This window comes from Sciurus vulgaris, assembly GCF_902686455.1.
Source record: "Sciurus vulgaris genome assembly, chromosome: 18".
Taxonomy (NCBI): Eukaryota; Metazoa; Chordata; class Mammalia; order Rodentia; family Sciuridae; genus Sciurus; species Sciurus vulgaris.
Window position 1 is genome coordinate 17790672 of NC_136479.1, and position 21124 is coordinate 17811795.

Genomic DNA, 21124 nt, shown 5'->3' on the forward strand with positions numbered 1-21124 from the left:
TGGGGATTACAGGTGTGGCCACTGCGCCCAGCCTTAATAAACTTTTAAATATAGGATAGTTGTGGATTTACAGGAAGGTTACAAAGAGCACAGAGTTCCTACATACCCTTCACCGGTTTCCTATATTTATATTACCATGACACCCTTGTCAAATCTTAGAAGTTAACATGAATTGGTAGTTTACTATTAGCTGAAGTCTGGACTTTTACTTGAATTTACTAGTGTTTTTCACTGATTCTTTAATGCATTCCGGGATCACATCACATCTCCTTAGTCTCAGAATTGGAAATCGTTCATGAGCATCGTGCAGTCTTCTTTGTTTTGTGCGACCTTGGCAGTTTCGAGAAGTACTGGTCAGGTGTTTTGTAGAATGTCCCTTACTTTGGAAATTATTGTATTTTTAATTCTCTAGTTTTCATTTGTTTGCTTTATTTATAGCTTGTAGTTGGTGAAATTCTCCACAGTGACATTTAAAAAAAGAGACATGTAAATCAGTTATTTTAAAGTTTGTGTTTGACCAGTCCAGGGTCCGGCTCACCTGGGGACCTGTTCTGTTGTCTGTTTTTTCTTCTGATCCCGGTTCTTGGCCTAGTTGGAGCTTTTGTTTGCATCCCGGCCGTTTCCTGTGCTGAGTCAGAGAGCTGTGGACGAGGTCCTCTTCCTCCAGGGAGAACCCGCTCTCCTGGCACGACCGGCTTGCTGTGTGCTGGCCTTTGTTCCACTGCTGGTCCCCTCCCACTTCTATGCTGTTCCCACTCAGGAGGCTGCAGACCCTCCAATTCCAATCTGAGTTTCTCCAGCACCATGGACACCGCCTGAACCCCTGGGCTGGTTTCCGCTGTGTCTCCACCTCTGCAGTTGAGCTGGCAAAGCCTCAAGGGTAAATCCAGTGCCCATGTCCAGCTCGCTTCTTTGTGATACCCTCTTTCTGGGATATCTTGGCTCTTGACCCCTCAAGTCCCTGAGGGTTTTATTTATTTATTTATTTTTGGTACTAGGGGTTGAACCCCGGGGCTCTTAACCACAGAGCCACATCCCAGTCCTTTTAAAAATATTTTCTTTAGAGATGGGGTCTCACCGAGTTACTCAGGGACTCACTGGGTTGCTGAGCTTGGCTTTAAACTCGTGATCCTCCTGCCTCAGCCTCCCTGGCCATGCCAGCTCCTGAGAGCTCTTACTGCTAGCGTAGGAGTGCGCCTCCTCTCGGCTTCTGTGCCTACCTGGCCACTCAGCCCCTCGCCCTGTGTGGGGAACTGGCTCACGCCCCAAGCAGAAGGATGGGCTCCTCTCAATTCCAATTCCTTCGAAATTCCACTTCCTCGCAAAGTATTTTTTTGTTGGTTTGTTGATCTGGCTTTATAGTTGCTCTTCGTGGGAGTGTTGGGCTTCCACAGTCTACCGCATTAAAGCCCCGGGGGTGTCATGAAAATATAAAACAAGTTTATGATCTTAAATTTCATAATTAGTAAGATAATAATTGTACGAAATAATGGAATTCCATACATGCATATACTGTGCCCTGTTCATGTCCATGCTCCCAAATTCTGCGGTCTCCCCGTGTCCCCCCCAGACCCCCTCCCAGTTCCTTAGAGTCTCTCTTCTAGGGCTGGGGAGATAGCTCAGTTGGTACAGTGCTTGCCTTGTAAGCACAAGGCCCTGGGTTCAAATCCCCAGCACCCAATAAATAAATAAATAAAATAAAATAGAGTCTCTCTTCTAGAATGCATCGTTTTATAATTATGGAAAAACAAAAAATGGTAATGGGGAGAAACTCCGGAAGGTGAATGTACAAATGAAAGCATTTCTTCAATTTGGGGATTGGAGCTAAGGAGGTATTTGCTTTGAATTCTGTTACATCTGCTGTTAAGTTTAAAAAAGAAGAAGAAGAAAGAAAAGAAACACAAAACATTATTATTATTATTATTTTTAAAGAGAGGCGGTGGAGCGTCCGTGACAGAATGGAGAATGCTCACTTCCTGGTTGGGGACCCTGAGACCTCGGGGGAGGGAAGATTCTGAGAATGGGTCCTCGTGGGGCATGGCTGCAGAATCCGAACCCAGAGCCAGCTGGAGCGGACTGGGTGTTCACCATACACCCGGCTCTCTGTTCATTCGTTAATTATCACAGCGTTCTTCCGAGACAACTTCTTATCACAAGCCCCACTTTTTGGACCAGGAGTCCCCATTACTGAGCAGCGAGGTGACCTTCAGGGCGCACAGCTGCCCAAGGGCAGAGCTTCTGTCAAAACCCAGGATCCCTGGCTTTCATTCCCGGGCTCCTCACCACCACGCTTTACTAATCTGGTAAAGAAAGTGGCTTTAGATCAGATAAGGCTGTTTGGAATGCAGGAGGAGCCGGGCTAGAGGACAGTTTGGTCCAGTCCGCGTGCCCCGGGGCAAATGAGCAGATGGCCTCGGAACAGCCTGTTTTTGAGCTGCCCTTGCTGAACAGGCTAGAGCTCGCCGCCCGGGGGAGGCGTGGAGGGTGGTCGTGAAGCGCAGGCGCCGGGGAGGAGTAGCCACCGGGCACAGGCCAAGTGCTTCATCGGTGCCTGGCTGGCCGTCTGTGTTGTCATGGTCATTGCTGTTATCAGAGGCCAGAGCAGATCACAGAACCTGTGGATTCTCTCTGGTTCTGGCCTTAGGATGGGTCTTCCCTGCTCCCAGAGGACACCTGCAGGGCGACGGGACCCACGGCCATTCATTCTTTCCTTCTGCTCACACTTCGCACTGGGCTGTGGAGTCATCACTGTGCATGTGACAAGGTCATGGATTCTTGCATTGAAGTGTTGTGAGTGAAGTCCCAGACACAGTGCAGGGTGTCCCAGGGAAGCAGAGAAGGGGCCTCAACCCACACAGGGACTGGGCTTCTGCAACTGTGTTAGGGCACAGAGAGGGGAGAGCATGTCCTTCATCCATTGACCAATTTATTGCTCAAGCCTTTATTGACCACCTACTATGTGCCGCACATACTGTACTAGGGCTGGGAATACAGATGTGCTCAACATGGACACAGATCCCACTCTTATGAAGCTTTTAACTCTTGCAGGAAATCAGAGAATTTGAAGACAACCATTTATGGAACATCTATAAAATACATTGAAAAGACTGTCCTAGGCACTTCATAGGACAGAATCATAAGAATAATGGCTAGGAGTCGTTCAGTGTATAAGAGGTCATCATGCACACCGTGTCATGCATTATAGCTCCCAAACACTCCGACAATGCCGTGAAGTTGTCCTATTGCTATTCTCATACTACAGATGAGGAATATGAGGTTCAGAGAGGTTAAGTAACTTTCCAAGGTCACACAGCTAGAAAGTAGTATCACTTTGACTCAATCTCAGGCCTGTCTTTTCTGGAGGCTGAGTTTTTAGCCACTGTACAAGACTTCTACCAGAAATATTAGAAAATCACAGTCCTTTCCCTTCAGTAGTTCTTTTAAATAGAAAAATGAGACAAGTGAAAATATCATAAAGTATACTAAGCTGCTGAAAGTAAGAAACAAAGCAGTGGAGAGTCAGAGGAAGTCAGCAAAGCCTTTAGGGAAAAGGTCCCCAGAGAGATGTAACTGGAAGGATGAGTGAGCTTTCACTCTGACCTGAACAGGGGAGCTTGAAGCTCCAGGGCTGCTGGAAGGATGGGGGTCGAGGCTAATGATCAGGGTTATGCTACTGGTCATGGTGGGCGGGCGGGCCTTCCAGAGATGAAGGAGGAACTTCACAATGACCTATGCTGGTACACCCAGAGGCATCGTTCCTTCCTGGGTACGAGGCCTCCTCTGCCCTCAGCCTTCTCAGCACTTCACATGGCCAGTGTGGTAGGAGGAGCCCACACGTAGGTCCTGTGTGGGTCACTCTGCGCCCTCAGAACTGTCTTGAAAAGGAAAAGAAAAGAAAACAAAAAAACCCACCACCACAAGACAGGACCCGAGGAAAGTGTGCAAGAAGAACCTCTCCGTGTCCACGGTTTCTGCTGAGTTTCTAGAGTTTTGGATCCTGGCCTCACCCCTGTTCGCCAGGGCCGGTGGTCACTTCTTGCAATTTAGGGCAGAGGTCCTAGCGCGGGGAAGAGAGTGTGGATCTGCCTGGCTTGTTCCCGCTGCACAACTGCTGGGCGGCAGCCCTGGGACACAGGCCGGCACACTAGATCTGTCTCCTACGGAGGCAGGAGCTTGCAGGGAGCAGCCAGTAGCCCAGCCTGAGCAGAGTGGGGACAGAAGAGGGTGTTGGATCGCAGTGACCCCGGCCAAGGCTTCCTGGAGCCAATGATGGAGCGGATACATTCCAGAGAGGTCTTCGGGGTCTCCGAGCCCTGCTGCAGGCTCTTAGCCAGTGTTCTCATGGGGATGCCCAGGCCAGCGGCTGCTCTCTGATGGGCTGATGGCAATTTGGATGGACACACTCTCTGTTCCTCTCTCCCTCCTTCCCCCTTCCAATTACTATTATCATTATTACTTTTTGGTATTGAGGTGAAATGCACAGGACATAAAGTCGACCGTTTTAGAGTGAACGGTTCAGTGGCATTTCGTGCATTTGTGATGTTGTATAAGCACCTCTCTAAGGTTCCAGAACCTTCCCATCCCTCCACGATACACTCCCATTCCCACCTCTGCCAGCCCCTGGCAACTATCAATCTTCTTTCTTTAGCCTTCTCTTTTAAAGACGGTTTAACAGTGAAACTATCCCATGCCTCAAATATGTTTCCCTGCAAAGTGGTCAGCTCTGCGTGCTCGGTCGTCTTGACCAGGGACGGTCGTGAAAATAGACCAGTTGGCAAATAATCAGTACCCCAAGTGCCTTCTGCCCCCCTGACTGCGGCAGTCTCTCTTCCAGCCCCCGGGGTGTGATCCAGAACTGGAAAGGTCATCCTCTGGCCCGACGAGAGCCCGCGCCTCTCCTCAGGGCTTCTGTGTGTCCGCTGTCCTGAGTGAACTGCTCGCTGAGAACTGTTCGGCCATGAACCCTGGGATGCAGGTTGGGATTGGCGTTCCCACTGCCGAGCTCTTATGAAGGCTGCTTCCCCTTGCTCACCTGTTTGGATCCCACCTGCCTTAAACATTTTTGCCATTTTAGAAATGTCTTACTCTAAAGGTCAACACCCGCCAACCCCACTGTGTTCTTCACACCTCGATGAACGATACGCCGACTGTACCTAAAATATATCAAATACACCTTCTGAGTCAAAAAATGCTATTTTTGGGATAAACATGTTGATCTTTCCCTGAACGAAACCAAGACATCTGATGGTAGTTTTTGCTTGTTCACAGCAGAAGAGGAAGCGATGTTTAAAGCAGCCCTAGAAGCAGGTGCCACAGAACTAAGGCTATAGTTTTGGATTAAATAAGAGGCAATTGAGAGGGGAAAAAAATAACCCCGGTGGGTTTTCCAAGGCAATAGGATACCTCAGTGGTGTTTAAGTGTGCAACCTGCAGGTCCGGACAGGCCGGGTTCAAACCCTACTGTAGCATTACTTGACCTTGAAAAGTCCTTGAACCTCCTCAGCTCTCAGTTTCCACATCAGTAAAATGGGGAGGCAGTTGAACTATCATAAGGTTCTGGTGGGGATTCAATGAGATAATCTGAGTATAGCACTTAGGATAGTTCTTGGCTCGGAGTGAGAGCCCATTTGCCATTAGCTATTATTATTTAGTCTTTTCCCTATCATCTGTTGAGATAAATCATTTTTAGCTTTATAAGAAAAGAACAAAAAGAACATGGACTTAAAATCAGTAAGCAGTGGTGAGTCACTGAGGATGTTTTGAAAGTAGAAATGACGTGATAAGATCTGAGCACTGGGATTAATTGGTCTGCAGCTCATAGGCTGACCTGGAAGGAAGAGGGGGTGACGAGGGCAGGGGGCTCTATCAGGAGGCTGACGCAGTGGCTTACGCTGCTCTGTGCAATATGGCGGCCATGAGCCACGTGTGGCTCTTTAAATGAATAAAAATGAAATAAAATATAAAACTCAGTTCTTCCAACACAGTAGCTATCCTTCAAATACTTCACAGCTGCTCCTGTGGTTAGTGGCTGCTGTAGCAGATGACAATCATTCTAGAAAGTTCCATTGAACAGCACTGGTCAAAAGCAGTGGTTCTCATACCTCAGTGTGAGTCAGAATAATGTGGGAGGGTGTGTTGAAATACAGATTGCCGGGCTCCACTTTGATTTAGGAGAGCTGAGGGAGGTCTGAGAATTCGCATTTCTAACTCTTCCCAGGTGATGACCGAGGCTGCTGGTCTGGGGACCAGACTTTGAGAACTAGTTTTTTTAGTTTGCGACGTGAGAGGAAGCGGAGTCGTTTGAACATGGTGAACATTGTATGTGTCTTACTTACATGTCCCATTGGGGATGTGGACAGCCGCTTCCAGCATTGGCGGGCTGGGGCCATTCCTGAGGATCCATTTCTGGAGGGAATATGCAGGAGTTTGGGCTGAACAAGGTGCACGATGGGGCTTCATCCGAATATGCGGTGTGGGGAGGCAGATCAGGGAGCAAAGGAGGGACTGTCTGCTTCTTCCATTACACTCCCTGTCATCCTGGAGTTCAGCTTCCGAGGTCTGATGGAGAGCAGGATGGAGACAGGGGTCTTCGGAAGTGAGAAGTCGAGAGTTTGCTGCCTCCTCTGTTCCCCAGCCACACCTTGACAACTTCCTCCCCCAGGCAGTGAATGACTCACGTCTAGTTGCCTGGTCTGCGGGGAAGGGCCTCCGGGTACCAATGACAGAACTCAGTGCAGTACCCAGTGGGAGAAACGCATCACTTAGAACCTCGACATCGCACGCTGCCTCGATGGGCCCTGCGCACACCATTGGAGCCGTAGAGAGACTCTTCCAGAGCTGGCTCCCGGTCAGCCGGGGTACAGCGTCCTTGGGTCGGCAGGATCCCCGGAATGCTCCCTTCCCTCCCAGCGGAGTCTGGATCTCAGACAGGGGCGCGGCGGCTGGTCTCCCGTCTCAGACATGCTCACCTTTCAGAGGTGCTCATCAGACTGGCACTGATGACATCTTCCAGAACATTCCAGCAATACTTCCATACCAGCTAGCAAAGAGCTGCCACCCTGCTGAGGTGGCTGTCCTCACTCTCTCACATGCTCTTCTGGGATCTGCCTGGATGTCCCCATAGCTCAGCAACTAAAGTTAACACCCGGGCATAGCCGGAGTCCTCCTGGACTCTGTGCCCATGCTGAGGACGGCGTCTGCCGGTGTCTGGGCTGGAAGTATTTTGAATGGTGTGTGTGTATGTGTGTGTGTGTGTGTGTGTGTGTGTGTGTAGTGATGAAGAGTGGAGGGAAATTGGTGCTCTAATATGAATAGTTGGGTAAAATTATAATGAAATGTGAAGGATGCCAGCTTGCTTCAGGCTGTTTAAGATCCATCACTTTAATTATCTACCTATCCATCCATCCATGCACCTACCCACTTAGGATAGATGGGTCCAACAGGAAAATGGTCCTTTCTTAGCACTCTGTGCCACCGAGGGTGTTCGACAGGACGTAACGGGAAGATAGGCCTCAGCTGGGACTCCTTCTAACAGATGTTTACTTCCCCCAACGCCCCCAAACAACAGTAGAAGGAACTGAAAACTTATCTTCCAATGACAGCCCTTTCCTCGGACGGCTGGGGACCGCGCTGTGAGAACGTGGCTGTCAGGCTGTCAGCCTTTGAGTTCCGTGACTCAGTGATGTGCTCCACGGAGACAGGGCTCCTCTATCAAAGCAGCAAGCCCATTGAAGACACGGGGAAATGTCTGCCGCGCCTCTAGAGAAGCCAAGTCAGCCCGCTGCCTCGGAGCCACGTGGCTTTTGTCCCCAGCCTCTGGAAATGAAACCCATCACTTAGCGGTCGCAGCCAGCAGATTGCGGGGCTTCTGGCTGTGGCTGCTCGGGCTGTGCCAAGCTGCCAGCGGACAGTTTTGATGATTGAATGTCCAAATTAAGCTGCCGACTAGCGACTTTGCAGCTCCAGGGACCCCCATGTTAGTATTTATGTCACATCTTTAGAAATAATCGCATGGCAAAGCTGCACCCAGAGCCATGTCAGCAGCCACTACAGCGGAGGGGCGGGACGTGCCCAGCCTGTGCTTCCTGTTCCATTTACTCGGGGCCCAGGCGAGGGTGGGACCCTGCAGGCACCTCGTCCTGGGTCCTGCTCAGGGGGTGTGACCCAGGGAGCAGTAGGTCTCCTCTGTCCTTGCTTTTGCCAGTTAGAAGCGAGAGGGAGGTGGTCTCTGAGCCTGTGTTGGATGTCATACTCCAAAGCCATCTGTCCTGGGCTAAAGGAAAGACCCTCGGTGCCAGCCTGAGGGGAACAGATGTTCACGGGGGTGCTGTTCAGCCACCCTGGTCTGAAGGGCCCTCTGTGCATCAGGCCCTGCCCACGTGCCCTGCCTCCTCATGGGGAGCTGGTCAGACATGGCCTAGGCCTGTGGGGAGTGCTGGGCACCCAGAGACGGGGCCTTTGAGGACTTCAAGGGTGACTAACCCAGATTTCCACCTTAGAGGCCAGTGAGCACTTGTGGGGTGCTATTATTTGGGGTCAGAGAAGGTGTAGGGCAGCCCTGGGAACACAGGACCTTGAATGCCCCAGGACACCTCTGTAGAAATCTGTTGACACTAAACTAGTTTCTGTGAGTCGCCAGACTGCCCAGGTATCCACGATTCTGGTTCCAAGGAGAACCAGTCACTGACCACAGTCTGGAGGGTCTGCACAGAGTCAGAGCTCAGAACCGGCCGGAGGAATCATGGGGCATCCAAGTTGAACCCAATTCCAGTTCACCAAGGAAAACATGCACTCCGCCAGCCTCCCGTTGGACAGTGGTGTCTTTCTCTCCTCTTTACGGTAACCTTTTTTTTCCTAATTAAATAAGAAATTCACGCTCATCCCAGACTACGTATTTCATGTCTCCTTCCAGATTCCTACCGAAATGACTGAGATTAAAAATGAAATGAAATTGATCAGGGCTGCGAGGTAGAAAATGGTGTTAAACACAGGCTGGAACCTCTGGGAATTCCCTAAGATACAGCCAGACAAAACTCATCATTTTTATGTCCCCTTTCCTGACATCTGCGCCTCTTATTCTTTTATGTGATTACATTTGGATGGTTGTTCCAGAAGGATGTAAACTAACAGCGGGAATGCCGGGCGTTCTTCATTAGATCGCGGTCCTCGTAGACACGTCCTTAGGGTTAGACCAGCAAGCGGGGTGGAGACTGTTGATGGTTTTATTATCTCAAGAAAAGCCTGCCTCTCTTCCTGTTCTTCTGAGTGTTAGAAGGGACCCTCATTGCATTGTGTCAGTTGTCTTTTTTTTAAAAAAATTTGCATTTACTTTTTGTTTTTTGAAAGTTTATGATTGACACATAATAACCGTGCACGTTTGTGGAGTGCAATGTGATCTTCCAATCCATGGATACATTGTATAATGATCTAATCTGAGTAGTTAGCATATCTATCACCCCCAACGTCTATTTCTTTTTAACTTTGAAGGTTGCTTCTCTGGTTGGTTTGTATCTTTATTGGTGCATATGGGTCATACAGACTGGTGGGAGTCATCATGTCATTATTTTACACACACAGTAACATAATTTCATCTTTTTTTTTTCCTTATAGCTCCTTCTGGTCCCTTTCCTCTGCCTTTACGGTCTCAGGCTACACAGTTGGGCATGTCCCTTTTTTGTTGTTGTTGAGGTCTTTGTTTTTTTTTTTTTTTTAAACAGTTTTGCAGACTACTTTATTTAAATTTTTTTTGTAGTTGTAGATGGACACCATGCCTTTATTTTATTCGTTTACTTTTTATGCGGTGCTGAGGATCAAACCCCGTGCCTCACTCATACTGCTAGGCAGGCGCTCTGCCATGAGGCCCAACCCCAGCCCTTGTGGTTGAGTTTATTGAGCTTTTTACATATTCTAGATATTAATCCTCTGTTGGAAAAGTGGCTGCCAAAGATTGTCTCTAGTTGTCTTTTGTGTGATTTATTTATTTTTTGAGACGACCTTGTTTTCGAGTGAACAATTGTGATGCACAGACTTTCTAAAGCTATGATGCAATCAGATTTGAGTTTTTGAAAGATCACTACTGTGTTTGGGGCCTGGAGGAAGGGCTGAGTAAAGCCAGACTGGAGACTGGGGACTGGCTGAGAGGGTCTTGATTTCACCAGGAGAGGAAAAACAAGAGCCCAGACGGCAAACAGTGGGAATGGAATATTACTCAGCCTTAAAGAAGATTGAAATTATGGCATTTGCCAGAAAATGGATGGAGTTGGAGAATATTATGCTAAGAACCAAAGGCTGAATGTTTTTTCTGACATGCAGATGGTAATTCACAATGAGGTGGGGGGGTGCTAGGGAAGAATAGCGATGCTTTGGATTAAACAGAGGGGAGTGAAGGGAGGGGAGGGGGCATGAGGTAAGAAGGACAGTAGAATGTATCGGACATCATTACCCCATGTGCATGTATGACTACTTGACCTGTGTAACTCTACATCCTGTACAACCAGAAGAATGAGAAGTTACACTCCATTTGTGTATGAAATGTCAAAGTGCATTCTACTGTCACATGTAACTAATTAGAACAAGTAAAAAATATTTAAAAATTAAAAAAAGAAAAAACAGTGGGAATTAAAAAAAGAAAAATCAGGGATCCCTGGTCACCTGCAGCGCACAGGACCAGGCTTCCAGAGTGACTTAGGAATCCCGGGTGACGCTGCTGCTCTTAATGTGGTGGCTTGTGGACAGGAAGTGGGCTCAGGTACAGGAAATGGTGAAGAGGGAGGAGGGCAACACAGAGAGGCTGCCCCGGGAGGGCAGGCAGGTGGTGTCCACATCCTCACCTGACACAGGGGTGGTGGCTGAGCCCTCACAAAGCCCAGCAGTGAAAGAGAAGGAGCAGAGGAGGGGAGAAGGGACTTGCCGGCTGGGTTGGACTGGGTGTCCCAGATGTCCAGGAACCAGCTGCAGAAGGTTCTAGAGCTCCAGGAAGCGGTAGATGGGAGCCGTCGGTGTTTAGAAGGAGTTAAAATCACAGAAGTTCAACCCTGGGAAAATAGAGAAATTAAAAAACCAACTTGTAAGTGGTGCGATTGAAAGTCTCAAGGCATTTTCTTGATCTTGAAAAATATCTCAAAGCAAAAGAAAAGGGAAATACGATACAGCCAATGTTGTGAAACCCAGATGCAGAAAGGCTGGGAGTGAAATTCATGTTGGTGAATTCTACCCCACACTGAGAGAAGGAGCAACACCAAGTCTCCTGAAAACACAGGAGGGAATACGTCTCAACTTACTTCATGACACCAAAATGAGATGAAAACAGTAATAGAAAACTATAAAGTACCTCATAGGACCATAAATACAAAAAAAGTCAACAAAATATTAGCAAATCAAATCTAAGAAGTGTATAAAAAAAATAATACACCCCCACCGAATGAGTTTTACCCCAGGAATGCAAAGCTGGTTCAATAACCAAAAATCAATCAATGTGATCTGCCATGTTGATAATCTAAAGAAAGGAAAACCAGTGAAACATACAAATTAATGCAGAAAAAGCATTTGACAACTTTCAATATCCATTTGTGGTGAAAGTTCCCAGCACACTAAATAAACACCTAAATAAACGGAGAGGCACGTTTATGGATTCAAAGCCTCAGTGTTGGAAAGATGTCTATTGTTACAATAATTATTATTACTATTATTATTACAGTGCTGGGGGTCCACCGCCCAGGGTCTTGAGCATGCTCGGCAAATATTTGACCACTGAGCCACATCCTCAGCTCAAGATGTCAATTCCTAAAAATTACTTTCTAGATTCCAATAAAAATACCAGTAGGATTTTGGGTTGATTATGAACAAGGGGATTCTACAATTTGTATGGAAATCAGAATAACTAGAATGGGCAGTTTTTTTTAAGATGCAGAAGAAAGTTGGAGGTATTCAATTTAAGACTTACTACATTAAAGCAGTGTGGTATAGGTGAAAGAATAAATACGTGAACCAGTGAAATGGAATAGGGAATCCAGAAATATACTCACACAAATATGGCTTATTGGTTTATTTATTTATTTATTTTTTGGTACCGGGGATTGAACTTAGGGGTGCTTAACCACTGAGCCACATCCCCAGCCCTTTCTCATATTTTATTTTGAGACAGGGTCTCACTGAGTTGCATAGGGCCTCACTAAGTTGCTGAGGCTGGCTTTGAACTCTCAATCCTCCTGCCTCAGCCTCCAGAGCTGCTGGGATTACAGGTGGGCCAACCTCATACCCAGGTTGGCTTATTAATTTTTGACAAAAGTACAAAAACTGGAGAAGGGGTTTTCTTTCAACAAATGATGCTGGATGATTGGGCATCCCGGGATCACACCCAGGATCTCGCACGTGCTAGGAAGGTGCCCCTGAGCGACACCCCAGTCCCTGACTGGTCATCTACATGCAAACAGGTTAACCCGACCTCCACTCACACCTCGTACAAGATTTCACTCAAACTGGGATAGAGCTCTAAGTGCAGAAGGTAAAGGTCTCAAAGCTTAGAAAAACAAAGCACAGGGGAACATTTTTATGATCAAGTATTAGACAAAGAGTTCCCAGACATGACACTAAAGACGTGACTCACGGAAAGGAAAAAGATACGCTGGACTTCATTAAAATTAAAAAGCTTGTGTTCTACAACAGAAACTGAAAAGACAGATTACAAACGGGAAGGAAATATTAGCAAATCACAGGCCTGGACAAAGGCTGGTATGCAGAGTAAGGAACTCTTGGAGTCATTAATAGGAAAACCAACAACCCCGCTAAAAACTCGGGCTGAAAATGAACAGAGGCTTTACCGAAGACAGCATGAAGACGGCAAATACGTCCAAGTAAAGATATTCAATATCATTAGCAATTTGGGAAATGCAAATTAAGGCCATGATGAAATGCCATTAGCTTATTAGAATAGCTAAAATAATTATATTGATGATGATGATAATAGTACTAAAAATAAATACTGTCAATAAGATACTTGGTACAGATGTAGAACAAGGGAAATCATCATGGAAAATGGTACAGTCACTGGAAAACACTTTGTTGATTTCTTATAAGGTTAACATACACTTATCATAATGAGTCAATGAGGCTGCTCCTAGCAATTTGTTTAGCCCAGAAAAATGAAACGATGTACACACAAGAGCCTATCACTATTTATAGCAGTTCTCTCTGCAATCACCAAAACTTAGCACTCAGATATCTTCAACAGGTGAATGGATACTTTCACTGTGGTACACCCATACAATGGAATACTATGCAGCTATGAAAAGGAATTAACTGTCCATACATACAACTTGGATGATTCTCAATAGCATTATGCTGAGTGAGAGAAGCCAATCTCAAAAAGGCTTCATACCACATTATTCCATTTTATATGATTCCTGAAAAAAATAAAGCTGTAGTCATGAGAAACTGATCAGTGGTCCCCAGACCTGGGGATGGGAGGGTGAGGATATGAATATAGAGGAGAAGCATGAGGAATTTTCCTGGTGTGACAGAACTGTTCTGGGTCCAGATTTTGTGGCAGTTATAGGGATTGATACATGTGTGAAAATTTACCTGACTATATCCTACGAGAAAAAAGTCAATTTTGCTACATGCAAATTTACAAAATAAGATTATCTGCAGAAAATAAACAGATAAAACTCACATGCATGTCATCTGTGATGGAAAAGGAGAATGGCTAAGAGGCAAGAAGGATATCATGCTATGTTTCCAAAAAGTAATTGAAAACGGCAAGTTGAGATGCAGAGAAGCAGAAAATAGAAGAATTTCTACTGCAGAAAATGTTTTAAGTGGTATGGAAACATGCTTGAGGCATACTCCCAAAAGACAGGAGGAAGGGGCAAATAAATGAACATAATCATGGAAAAAAGAGAGCTGTAGCGAACAAAGGGTATTGATCTGTGAGTGAATGGATAGCAATGTTCCTAAAGAAGAGACCAGGGCAGCTGGAAACGTACCTAGGTTCCAGGTGGCGCTCAAAATAAAGAAGTCCAGGCATGTGTCAGGAGCACGTTTAATTATGAAGAGCAAAACCCAAGAATGAAAAGGAGTCCTGACCTCGAGTTGAAATGTATAAAGGAAAAACTAGGAGTGAAAGAAGTATCCAGAAATTCCCCGACAGGATGCTTCTACAAATGTGCTCGGCCCATCTTCGACAGATAAAGCAAGTTAAAAAGCGAATGGAGATAAGTGACAAAGTGTCTACCTCTCTCTTGAGTCCTGAACCTTCAAGAAGAGAACTGCTTTCTTTTCTAGAGTCCGTGGACTTGGCGAGGTATGTATCCGCTTGCTGGGGAGACCTTGTTAAATGATCCCCGAAATGCTCCCGGAAGTTGCTCAGCACACATTCTCTCCCCCCCCCCCCCACGCTCACACACACACTTACTAGAAGACGGTGACCAAGACGTATGACAGGGAAGAGCTTCAGATGAGAGATGGAGGCAGGGGACCCCTGGACCTTGGGAATGGAAGTCTTGAAATTGCTTCTGTGGGAAATGGGAGAGCCAGAGGACCAGGGACCCTGCCAGCAGGGTCCCCAGCAGTGTGGACGGCCAAGCCGTGGCTGGAGAACATCAGGGTGGGGACGTCAAGCCTCAACATGGGATGCTTCCTCCAGGGACCCTCTAAGGCAGGTGTCTCTGAGAACTGCAGAAAGGATGTCGTCGGAGAGAAAAGGTAAAGGTGTTTGGGCTCCTGGTCAGAAGTGGCTGCAGGGCAGGGGTAGGAAGGAAGGAAACCGGCAGCTGTGCACTGTCGGAACAGAGGGGACAAAAACAGAGGAGCCGGGGCGTGGAACCAGTTGAAAAGATGCCAAGGAGGACGAAATCATCCGGAAGAGCTCCAACCGAGAGGACGTTGAACGTCCTCATCACAAAAGCAACGATTCGTGTGTGAGATGACGCGTGACTTAAGAAGCTTGAAGCGACCAAGACGTGATGGATAAATATGCCTAAACGTCACTCGGCACTCCATACAATGTACAATTATTATCTGTCAATTTAAAAAAAAAATGTTTTGAAAGGTGACCGGAGAGTTTGGAGAAGTAGGTGCTGTCCCGGGTGTCACTGCGGTAGCCAGTCTGGAAGCTCCTGAGCATCCAGGGTGGCATTTCTTCTCTTCGGCTTCTGAGCATCTGTCATCCTATACCACCTCCTCCAAGATCCGTCTGTATGAAAGTCACATTAGAGGGAGACTCTTGGAGCCCTGAAATTTATCTTGAGGGTTGTAAATTTCCCTTTTAGGATGTGGTCTGAATTCTCTCAAGGGAGACAGGAAATCAACCCTCGTTGGACCTCTGCCACCAGCTTTCCGTTCTTCCTCGACGTGATGGTCCTCTGTACTTGGGGCAGTCACATGACTGATTGTCCCAACTTGGACCCTCTTGGGAGGGGAAAGACAACAGGTGGCAGGTAAGGCTGCCTGAGCTCACCAGGCTCTTACCTAGGAGCCTATTCCATTTGGCTGTGGCTTCATCAGGGACAGAGAAACTGAGGCTCAGAGAAGTCTTTTGGCTCAGGACCTCCAGCGAGGGAGGGTCACGGCAGGATGGAAACCCAGGTCTGTCTGACCTCAGGTCCCCTTTCATCCACACCGGCTCCCGTAGCTTGACAGGCAGTCCTCTGGACAGACACCATGACGGTCCCAGCTGGAGGTCTGTCTCAGCGTGGATAATGAGGTGTGCGATAGCTGCGTCTCCGCCAGCAGGGACGGGCGGCCAGCTGTGCTGGCGGCCTTAGGGTCTTGACGTGCTCGGGATGATATGGTTGGTGCACGTGGGCTGCCGGAAGACCCTCCATGTAGGTGGACCTGTGGGGGATGACCAGCGAAGGGGATGGGGAAGGAGACCCTGAGGCACAACAGGACTCACCAAAGTCACAGTGTCAGAGAAAACCCGAAGGTCAGAGGTAACACGTGAACAGGAATCAAGGAGGCACAAAACCACATTGTAGAGCTAAGGTCTCAAGACGCTTCTGGTGTAAGGTGGGGCAGGACGGTGGGCTTGACCAGAGGCCTAAGGGAGCTGCTGGCCACCAGCAGGTCCCTGGCATTGGAGAGGGGCAGGACAGGACAGTGAACATAGCTTCAAGCCTCAGGAAATTGTCTCCTCTTCAGCGTTTCTCCCTTCAACCCGGTTTGACCCTGGCCGGGGCACGTGCTGAGCTCCCGCTGACCCCCACGAGGGTGTTCCGGCCTCTGTGTTGCTCAGCCGGAAGCCCATTTTCTGGGCTCTCTGGTTCCAACCGCATGGGAAGCTCGGCTCTGCAGATCTGGCTGCTCATTGGGAGAATGGTATGGAGTCCCGGAAGGCAGAGCATTCTTGGAAGCTGTCGGCGTTGCATTTTTTTATTAAATTTGAATAACACAGTTAATGCAAGAATACATTCTCTTTGTAAGAAATTTAGAATAGGACAGATCAGGCTAAAGGCCTTCCACCCAGAACCTCTACCTCGTCCTCAGACGGAAACATTATTTAAAATCAATTTGGGGCACATCCTTCCAGTTTCTTTTCTATGCCTTTACAGTCACTTACGACCTTGCAAAAATGCGTTTTATCGTACCTTTCTTTGGAAGATTTGGAGAAATTTAAAAAAAAACAACCTTTAATTTTCACATAGCCTCAAAATTACAGAATAGGGCCGCCCGTTACCTGATGGGCTGATTACCCCTATTATGTCCCCTTTGCTTGGCCGTCCTCCCTATTAAGTATTCTTGTGTACATGCACTTTCTTTCCTGAACCATCAGAGACTCAGTTGGGGTCATGGTTCCCATTAACCCAAAGAGGCTTCAGTGTGTAACTCCCAAGGACAAGGACGTCCCCGTGTGTCTGCGTAGCACGGTTACCCCAGTGGGGAGGTAGACACTGACCAGCTGCGGTTTTCTAAGAGTTCAGATCTGGATTTCCCTCACTGGGCCTCTCAGACCCGCCTCTTAAACAAAGAGGCCCGGCCCTATAATCCTCCATCTTCCTTTGTCTTTTTCCCTCAAAACACTAGTTCACACGGATGGTTGGCTTTTGTCATGCACAGTAGTTCACAGTGTGAAGGTCCTATGGGTGGTTTACCTCCACCCTTGATTACTGCTGTCCCTACAGGCACCTTCAAACTGAATGTTAGCAGGTGTGGCTTTGAGTTCTAGGTCTCAGGACACATACTGAGGAGTCGTGTTGCTGAGAAAAGTTCCACCAAATGGAACTTTAACAAAGAAACACTCTGGGTGTCCTTCAACAGATGGACGAATAAAAAAGAAGTGGATAAATAGATATATGTGATGAAATATTATTCAGTCATAAAGAAGAGTAAAATCTCGGCATTTGCTGGTAAATGCATGGAGCTGGAGAATATCATACTAAGTGAAGTAAGCCAATCCCAGAAAACCAAAAATCAAATGTTTTTATTATATGTGGTTGCGAATTCACAATGCGGTGGGGGTCAGCTAGGGAAGAATAGAGTTACTTTAGGTAGAGGGGATTGAAGGGAAGAAAGGGGTCATGGGGATGGGGAAGATAGTGGAATGAATCAGACATTATTACCCCGTGTACATATATAACTATATGGCCAGTGAGATTCTGCAATCATGTAAAACCTGAAGAGTGAGAAATTATACTCCACCATATATGATGTATCAAAGTGCATTCTACTGTCAGGTATAACGATTAAAACAATTTAAACATTTCTAAAAAATAAGAAACACTCTTCAGTTTCATTTCCTCATCTTTATTTATTTTTTTTAATTTTTACAGACTGCATTTTGATTCATTGGACACAAATGGGGTACAGCTTTTCAAAAGAAACCCTCTTGAATTATACAGTGCAGAGTGAGGCAGTAAAAGCACCACAATTATCCAGACTTTTCTAAGACTTTTTGGGGAAGGAAAAAAAAAAAATTAGGGAAGACGTTGCTGAAGAGCGTTTCTTAGGAAGGTCAGTAACGTAACGTGAGTGCTGTCTTTTTGTGGATTCTCCCTGGAAGGTGGAGGTGTGGCTTGCTCTGGTTCTGCCCTCCAGCCAGCTCCCAGTTCTCTGGCCTGGGACGTTCTTCTCCTGCGCATCTAGCAAACTTCCACCAGGGGGGGACGGGTGCTATTTCTGCTGTGTGCGAAGCGTTTTCTACCATCTGGGCTGGCTGGATTTCAACAGAGATAGTAAAGAAACATTTATCAAGAAAAACCAAAGTTGGTCTTGCCAAGTGTGGTCTAGAGAGTTTGGATCCTGCGATACCAGCGCAGCCCTCTTCCTGCTGCTGGGGACCGGGAGCTGACTTTGAAGAGCTTCAGGAGGGACAGGCCTTTGGATCTGAGCCTGCAGCTACTGTTACCTGCTCACGACACAGTGGCTTTAATAGCCAAAACTCTTGGAGAGGTTTCAGTATTCCTTCCCATGGTGATTTGTAACCCCTTTGGTAGACGACAGACTCAGGTGGACAGAAGAAAGTCCTAGGAGGGGGAGGGGGAGACAGGCCTCCTGCGTTCAGCGGGAAGTAGGTGCTCCAGGGAAGACGTCAACCGGGACAGTGACAGCTGCAGAGTAGGGCACGTAGAGTCCTGCAGAGAGCCCTCTGAAACTGCTGGCAAGTTCTCACCTCACCATAGAAGATGCTTTTCCAGTGACTGTCTTTGTGGTGTCGGTTCATGAGGCAAGGCGGGGGCCAGTGTGGCCGATCTCGCAGACAGACAGGCTTCTGGGCTTCGTGTGTCAACTCATGTTTTTATGCAGCTCACTGTGTGACGGAACTGTCATTCCCAGACTGGAAACTCGCACATGCTATTTTCCTTGGAAGGATCAAGACAGGAGAGAAAATAACAGTTGGGGGTTGTTCCGTGTGGGGCAGCCCTGCTGGCGTCTGGAATCGCCTGCTCCAGAACTGCCTTACTCAGTGTGTGCTGGGGACCCGCAGCGGCGGCCTGGCCCGGAGACGCGTTAGGAAAGCAGAACATCAGAGCCCACTCCCGACTGACTAACGGAAGCAGCGTGCGTCTGTGGGGTGCATCCCAGGAACCTGTCCTCCGGTGATCCTTTGGCTGCTGAGGTTTAACGAGGCCTCTTCTGGAAGGGTTCAGATGGGAAGGTCAGAGGCACTGATTGTTCTTAAGAAGGAAAAACACAAGTGATTCTGTTGGGTATCGATCCATTTGGAAATGGTTCAGTCTTCATGATAAAAATAGAAAACTGGAGTCAAATAATAACAGCCGTAATGAAATAGCAGCGGATTGGGCATGCTAGCTTGAGGATTTTCCAGGCTCCAGGCTCTATGCTGCACGTGTATATTCTTTATCCTACTTTACTCTTGTAACAGCCCATTTTATTGATCAAGAAACTGAGGTTTAAATGCATCAAGCAGCTGCTAGGTAAGATGCCTACCCTGTCTCCCTAACACCAGGTGGCCGGGCTACCGTCTCTTTAGAGATCAACTGTACTTTCAAATCAATCTGGTTTCACATGTTCCTTGTAGACAGGATCAGCGTCTTGTATTGTCCCCTGCGTCCCCAGTGCAGAGCGGAGCGCTTAGCTCGTAGTAAGGAACTGCTTATTGAACTTCACCGACTCACGGCCAGCGGGGAAACGCCCTCGGCTTTGGGTGGCAATGAGATATGACTGGCAGGCTGAGGTGGGGGATGGATTCAGCCTGGGGCTTCATGGAAGAAGGTGCCGGATTGCAAGTACAGAGAAGGGTCAGTGCAGACTAAGTTGCAAGGGACAGTCCCCTCGCTGGCCCTTCAGTCCCAACCCTCTGCTGTTCATGGAATTTTCCGCAAGTCTGTCTCTCCCTTCCCTCCCTCTCTCCCTCCTTCTTCCCTGTCTTCTTTCCTGATGGTCAGTGGCTTGTACTTGAACTTAACCAGGGCTGGCATTTTGTCACGTTAAAGTCCAACGGAAAGAAAGAGGGTCCGGGGAGAGTCGAGAGTGTTTTCCAGGAAGTAACTCGAATTGCCCTGAAGTCCAAGCTGGAGCCCGAGGGGTCAATCAGGAGGGCTGGGGAGAGAGCAAGCGCTGGGTCTGGGGGACCCCGGGAGGGGGGACACGTGCAGTGGAGCGTTGGCGTTAAAGAGCTGGAAAAGCACGGTGGAAGACGGCAGGGCAGGGGACCTGAGGGATCCTCTCCAGGGTGAGCCACAGGGAAGGACGTGGCAGGAGATGACCGTGGGCAGCAGCAGTGAGGGTCCCTGAAACGACATCCACCTTCGAATCCGTTTTTCTGGTCACCCTGAGCTTGTGGAAGTCCTGCTGTGATTTTCTTTGCATGTGCGGAACGCTTGGAGCAAGCGGTGAGCGATAGCCTTGGGCTGGCACCTTGGTCTTCCTCCTGGCAGTGGTGGGCTTGCACTAATCAGGAGCCGGGGTTCTCTTATTCCAGATGGCCTTTCTCCTGTTAAGAAATCTCCTAGCTCTTTCCGGGTCATGGCAATGACCTTATTGTTTTCCCCTTTCACCTATAAATGAATGATCTGTAAAATAGATTTCCTGAGACTGAATCACCTCTGCATTGAGGAAAGGTGCCATTACATTTTTACCTTCCACCAGGAAGTTTGAGTCCTTGTGGATTGGATACACTACCTTGGAGTTTTCTATCCTCAGGGACAGGGTTAGCACTCTGTTCTTAGATTCTGTGTGACTCTTATTTTCGAATCCCCCTCCCTTGGCTACCTCTGTTAGTGTCTTTTGAACTGGCTCCTAACTAACCTCTTCCTCTTCTCCAGGCCGATGTTTTATTCTGCCTCATCCTTTCTATGGCCCATAGCGTCCTGAATGCTAATGCCTTCCTTACCTAAGCTGGTCCTATAACTTTCTTTACCTAGAATGTTCTTGACTGAGGGTGATGCTCTTCTTGATTGATATAATGTTGCCAATATCCTCCTCCTCCCTCCTCTTTCTCCCTCCTCCTTCTTCTTTTGAGGTATTGGAGATTGAACCTATGGATGCTCTACCACTGAGCGACATCTCCAACTCTTTATTTTTTGTTGCGGAGGCTGGCCTTAAACTTGCAATCCTCCTGCCTCAGCCTCCCAGGTTGCTGGGATTTCAGGTGTGTGCCCTTACTAGGTGCTGGTTCTGCGAGATGCCTGGAGAAGAGGCATGCCTTAGTTTAGATGGCAACTCATAT

General features: G+C 47.7%; 1 protein-coding gene across 3 annotated transcripts in view; it reads left to right on the plus strand.

The window, feature by feature from the left end:
* Positions 1-21124, plus strand: part of PRKCB (protein kinase C beta) — a 306697-nt gene that overhangs the window by 182670 nt on the left and 102903 nt on the right. The window lies entirely within an intron of this gene.